Below are 7,020 nucleotides of genomic sequence, written 5' to 3'. Positions count from 1 at the left end.
TATTCCTTTGTAAAAGATGCTAGTCCAAGAGATACATTTGATCACCTTGTCTTGTATCCAATATCCAATGTTGACCTCTATATCCTTAGATCTAGAGTGAAGGTTTCATTTCTAATGTTGTGTTTGAGCTTAAATTCTAATTAAATATTTGGGTTAGCCAAGGTCATTACTTAACTTAATGGCTTTGCAATATACAATGTATCATATTTTTTTTAAGTTCAATTGGTGAGATATGTCTGGGGGATTGAACTTTCGATCACTTGGATACACAAGGGCTTGCCAACATGCTTTTTTCCAATTGTGCTACTACCCTAAGAAAATATACAATGTATCATATTAACATCCACTTAAACCAAATTGACTTTTGGGACACATGTCTCTTTGATGATGAAGGGAATCCAATTATGTGATGTCAAACACATTCCCTCACAAACACTCACAAAGACCCTACACTTTTTAGGGTTCGAACCTAGGTTGTCTGTTATGAAACCAACTCACAAAAAGATAGAAAAGATAGATCAACAACTTAGAAATCAGCCTCTTCGAGGGGGCAACCTCCTTTACATTACACAAAAGAACAATTATTGGATGATACAAATGACAAAGCCTCATTTCTATATATAGGAGTCTAAGGGGTCACAATATAATCAAAGTCAACATAACAATAATAATATAAGGGCACAAAAATAACAATAGTGGGCTTCTATGGGGCACAATAATAACAATATGGGGACAATAACGGCACAACAATAACAGTAAGGGCCACAATGACACTAGTAATGGGGGAATCACTAGTGTTATAGGGACCTAACATTGTCTATATGGAAACACTGTATAGTTTTGAATTTATTTATTGTAGATTTGTACATAGATGGATATTCCTTTCTTTGCATTTATCTTTTAGACTTCTTGCCTTCACCAATTGATTTAGAGCTTATGGAGTCTCAAGTAGCACCAATCCACTTGCTTCTATTGGATTGAATAACATGATTCCTCTTTTGAAATCCATAATATCTCATTCACATGCTTCCTATTTCCCCCATAAGACTTTAGCAGAGACTCCATGATCATGTTTGTGTCCCTCTTAATAACGCACTCCTTGGAAGGGGCCATAAAATCTTTTATTAGGACTAAACTTGGATGTCTCTTCTTTCTTGCCCTTTGATTCTTCATTCAATCATACCACCCATCAACTTGTTATTTTTCCATTTTTCTTATAATGACCTTTGTTGTTGGGAAGGTGCCTTTCAAGTATTTTGTCTTTGCATATAGATACACATAAAGTATCATTATTTTAATCTAATGGACGTGGTTGTTAAAATCACCAATATTTAATTAAATATGCATTGTTATACCTTTGCTCAAGTCAACTTCAATTCAAATTCTAACACATGTGTGTATACCCTTCCTTGCTTAGTTTGTATATTGTTGTAAGTCCCCAATATATTTATGTTGGCTTTTGAAAGATCATCTCATCCCAAAATAAGTAGGGGGGATTCAATATTCAAATCCGGCAGAGTGGGGTTGAAGAAATGGATATTGAAGATGGATTCAATTATAGAAACTATCTTTTGAAAAAAGGTTAGTTTTGCCCCAAAAAGAAAGTCCCTCCTTTGAGACCTTGCCACAACTTCCATAGTTGTGAAATTTTACAATAATAGAACCTCTAGAGTAGAGGTTTACCATATGGCCGTCGATGACATCAGTACAACAGGTCAAAATATGTTGTTAAGGAACAAGTTGTACATAATGAGGAAATCAAAGGATTAGGATGTGGCATCCTTCCTCATGACAATCTCTCAACTAAGAGGCCATCTGTAAGGACTTGGGGAACCAATCATTGATTCTGAAGTAGCCATCTGTATACTAAATGCATTGCCACCATAATGGAGCAACTTTGCAACAAGCATCTACTCCAAGAAGGATTCAACTCCCTTTGATAAGTTGTGGGTGCAATGCATATTGGAAGAATCAAGGATCAAGGTCAAGGATGATATTGGATCAGATGGGCAATCTCAAGCCTTTCTAGCCTGAGTTAAGAAGTTGAAGAAGGGAAAGTTTGGCAAGGCCAAGAAGAAAGACATATCCAAAGCACAATGTTTTGGATGTAACGAATTTGGACACTCTAGGAGGGACTTTCCAAACTAGCATAACAATAAGATAAAGGAAAGGAATGAAGCTCATGTGGCCGAAGCAATGGGAGAACCTGAGAAGAAGGCAAAGAAGGAAGAAGTGAAGGATCTTTACTACTAAAGAAGGTTCACTGACTGTCCGGCTCTCTGTGAAGTTTAATATTTATTTTAGGATAATATGTTTTGTTTAACATCTTAGAAAGAAGCATATGATAGTAGCATGTATAGAATTTACATGATTAAGTTTATTTGTAGAGATCATCTAGATAGATGGATAGATAAACCATTTTTCATATTGACCATCCAAGCATTATCTAACATTATATTAGAAGATATCATCCTGCTTAGTTGAATCATCATGATTCAGGAAAGACCATCGTTTTTTGAAGGTCTTTGGAAAAATCATCATGGCAAGGTTAAGTAGACATTCCATGTAATGTGGAACCAATACTAGTAAAGGGATGAAAGAATGCAATGGTCAGGATGTAGGCTCTTTGCGAGATATATGAATATCTAAATGATTGGATGAAAGCATAGGAATGCATGATGGATCTAAAACTCTAGATAAGATTCTTGTGTATAGAATCTTGTGAAAGAAAGTTGGTCATAAAATATGCTTATGTATATGGATATATGATGCTTGAAAGGAATATGATTTGGCTTACTTAAGGATGTGTAAATAATTTAAGACTTTCTCTAAAATATATGTATAACGATGATTAACATCTAGTCTAGTCCCTAGAAGAAAAATTGTAACTTGGTAATAAAGTTCAATCCTTCGGCACTTTGATGCATGAAGGAAGATTCATATGGAGATGGATCATGAGGATGTTGATGGAATGAGAAGGTCATCATAACGAGGCAAGTCTAATTTTCATTATTGTTGGTTATTTGGTTAACATATTATTTTGCTACCTGGAAGAATGTCGCAGGAATATATGATGGCAGTTGAGGCAAGTGCAATTGTATGGATGAAGAATATTGAGGGAAGCTCAATATTTGGTACTGGAAAGCTGTAAGTTCAAGAAATGTTAATTTGGAAAGGGATGGTAGAAGTATGATAAGATAACCTGAAGGTTAAAGAATATCACATTTATAACAAAGCCATGATCAAGCTTCAAGTTTGGGAAAGCTCAATGCAATGCCTTCATGTTGAATATGAAAGTGATAAGCAAGAAAGGTACCCTGAAACTTGTCACAAGATTGAAGAGAGAAGGTGGCTCCATGATATCTTGAAAGAAAGAAAGCTCGATGATGTAGAGGAAAGAGGGAGCCAGAAAACTATGAAGAACTGGTAGCTAATACTCTTATGAAGGCAAATTGTAAGGCTTGTGATGATGACTTCTCAAATAAAAGGGAAGTCTAGATCTCCTCTATTTTTTAGAGGGGGTTATTCTCAAGATTAAAGGAGAATAGGGATGTTGTCTTTGGTTGAGAGGGAGTGATGTGGGACATCACTTGTACATTATCCTCTTCAAGTGATGAAGAGAGAATGGCAGAGAATTGGATAAGAATTTGCGGTTTCCTTGATGATATTACATTCAAGAAAGGAAAGGGACCAACACTGTTTGAGGATGTGATAAGTATCCAAGTGAAGAGTGGTCGAAGAGGACTGATATTCTTTGAGGACTCAAGATTCGAGATCCAAGATAAGAATAGTCCTAATAGGACATATCTTATAGACATCCAGATGGGGTATGTGCCTTGTAGAGGTAGTGCGGTATCACACATAAAGCCTCCCAACATAATGCTCTTGATTAAAGAAGAGATTGTCTAGTTAGGCCTAAGAGACAATGCTGGTCATGATGATGATGCTTACAATATGGCTTATCAATCTGACTCTTTTTGTGATAACTCTTCAATTTGAGATATGATGTTGTACTGAGTGTACAATTATGAATACCTCCCTAGTTAAGAGGGATTATTGAAAATGTAACTAGTTTCGGTCTTCATAATTGTTGTACTCATTTCAATATGTATCCTATGTAACAAACAAGAAAAGAAAAGAAAATATATTATTATTAAAGCATGGGTTTCATGCTCATTATTGATTGTGTTTTAGGTAAAGCATGTTCTTCATGCTTATAGGGTTTGTTAGGTCTTAGGATTTACTGTCTCGAGTCAAAGGAGTCAACATCATGTTTATAAGACCCTTATGGGCAAAAATATCTTTGTAAAAATAATTATTTTTGAGTTTAGAAAATCCTGGAAGCTCCTAAAGTACAAGTCGACCCTGGGAAAATCAAGTCGGCCTAAAGGAGAGAATTCGACCCCTTGAGAAGGATATAAAAGGAAGCAATTCAACCTCATTTGGAAAAACTCACTCAACAAGTTCAATCTACAAGAAAGAGTTCGATCTATAGCTGGGAAGAGCAGGAAAAGAAGAGTGAAGGCCAAGAAAGCACAAGAAGGACATAAATATTTTGTTTTGGGCTTTATCTCTCTCACACGTGCGAAATTCTAGGGTTTCTGGGCTGCAGGAAGAAGTGAAGTTACAGGTCTGAGTTGTAGGAAGATGAAGTGCAACATCTTGTAACTAGAAGGAAGGATAGTTGATCTAGAACTCATAAGGAGTTGTCTTGCTATTAGGAAGGTCCCAAGAGGAGGCTGCTCTAGGGTTTCCTTGGAAGCTTTAAGGTCGAAATTGCAGGGTCGAAGTTGCAGGTTGGGTAGCAGTATTGAAGCTGGCAGGTCAAAGTTGCAGTGTCTAACATTTTGGTGTAGAATCAAGGAAGGATTTAAGGAAGGGATGACTTGGTACTAGGAGAAGGATTGGTCTAGGGTTTGGGTCTTTGTATATCATTTGAAGCATATTTTAAGAAGAAAACCAATATATGTGTCTATTGTTGTTATTATTGTTCTTGACATTGTTTGATGAATAGATCTAACTAAAGAACACAAAGAAGATAAATAAGATTCACAAGCAAATATCAAGTTAAAGGAAAATAAGTACAATAAGCTGCCATTATCGATTTTCTAACAATTTCATCCTGGACTTCTCGTGGGAAGGCGGGGGGGGGGGGGGTAGTTGCATTGAAGAGGTAAACAACAATTAGGGCTTGCAACTGAGCACAGGGTTTGCCAAAAGGGCCTTAACCATCAGAGCCACGTCTTGACCACATCCATTGTTGAGGCATGGTGATAATGAGGCGAGTGAACCTAATTGGTGAAGTCTCGAAAGACAAAAGGATTTTAGGGGATTGAAAACCAAAGTGAGGCCAATGGACAATGTACAAAATGAAGGATTTTAGGGATAAAGGTGGAAGGTAAACCAAAGGCTAAAGGAGTTGCAAAGGAATGGTAAAACCAAGACACAATGTGAGGAAGATTGTCGTAGGCAGGAGGAGGACAAGGCTACCTCACCCCTAGATAACACGTTGAACCTTCCCCAAAGAATCCTAAACCAAGCAAACCAAAGTAATATAAATGTAGCTGACCCAGTGGAAAAAATTAAGAGCAAAGACAATACTAGTATACTTGTTGGAGTTGAGCTCCCATAAACCTAGAAGAGTTTAAGTGAAGGTACTCCCACCAGTGGGTATGCGGGCCACATGCAACCTTGCCAATACTTGGAAAATGTAGATAGTCTAGCTCATGAAATGGAGTGAAGGATGGAAGGCCAAACCAACATGGAAGAACAACTTGGACCTTCCACGTTGCTTAAGGAACTACTATAGAAGCCGCAGAGGAAATATCCCATAGATAACCCGACAACACGACATTGACACCAAATATCATCAATTTGACCCCAACAATTGTAGGAAATTGAGGAAGTTTCAAAGATTTCCAAATTAAAACAGTGCATTATCATTAAATGTGGGCGACACTATCCCTCTCTTTAATGTTTGGGGTGACAACGGAATAACAAATCCGCTCAGTAACCTAACACACATCTCAACACCCCATCAAATTTTTATTTATTTTTATATAATTTATTATTATATTTAAATTTTTAATCCCCTATCCTTATCACTAATGTAAGTAATTCATAAGGGAGTATCAATAATCATATTAATCCATAAGAGATAAGATATCCCTGCAAGAACTTAAGATTACCGCCTCGCTTGCCCGGATGGTCACATAAAGAGTGGCCCTGTCCCCACAAACCAAAAAACTCCTCAGAAACAACATAATTTCCCCACCCCACACTAACGTCTTTCAAGGGAAATGGCAAAAGTTGAAAAGCTACTTAAGGCGGTGCAAATATTTTGAAATAAAGAGAAGAGTATCCCCACCTTCGAATGCCTATAATACTAGATCAGTGAGTGCTGCGATCCGATGTAGTGTAGGGTTTAGTGGTTCTGCATGAGGGTTCAGGAAGATTCAAGGGGTTTATCTCGAGATTTAAGACTCCGACCGGATCAGTAGAGAGACTATAAAATTGAGGTGCAATGGCTGTGTCTTCTTCACCTTCGACAGATTTCTCTTTCGAAGCCCAAGAATTAAGTTCGCTATTATTGAATGCTTCCTCATCATCGTCTGATATTTTGAATTCATGCTGGGTCGTGGAATCCTTCATCGATAGGCACAGCTGGGATCAGAGCAGGCATTTTTACATAACATGCTTCGTCGTTCTGCTCCGCAAGATCTTCGGCTCTGAGGAGGTCTTACAACCGTCTGGCATTGGCGGATGGATCACGCAGACCTCTGAGCATTCCGCGAATGCGGTCGTAAATCTTCTCTCGCCGTCTGGAGCTTTGTTTTCGTCAATCTTTGTCGCAGACGAGGAAAATGTGGTTCGCTATGTGTTTCCATCCGGGCGCCTTCCGCCGTGGATTCGTCACATGCTTCAGTCGGAGAGGGGTTTGTATATATTATCTGAAGTCTGCCCTGCTTTATTTAAAGACCGATTGAAGGAGGACGGCCATGGCGGAGGATTCAGGTGTAG

The sequence above is a fragment of the Pinus tabuliformis genome, chromosome 7 (genome assembly GCF_031772625.1).
Source record: "Pinus tabuliformis cultivar Carrire ecotype Pingquan chromosome 7, CPIR1, whole genome shotgun sequence".
Lineage (NCBI taxonomy): Eukaryota > Viridiplantae > Streptophyta > Pinopsida > Pinales > Pinaceae > Pinus > Pinus tabuliformis.
The sequence above is the reverse complement of the archived record's forward strand: the minus strand, read 5'-3'. Positions refer to the sequence as shown.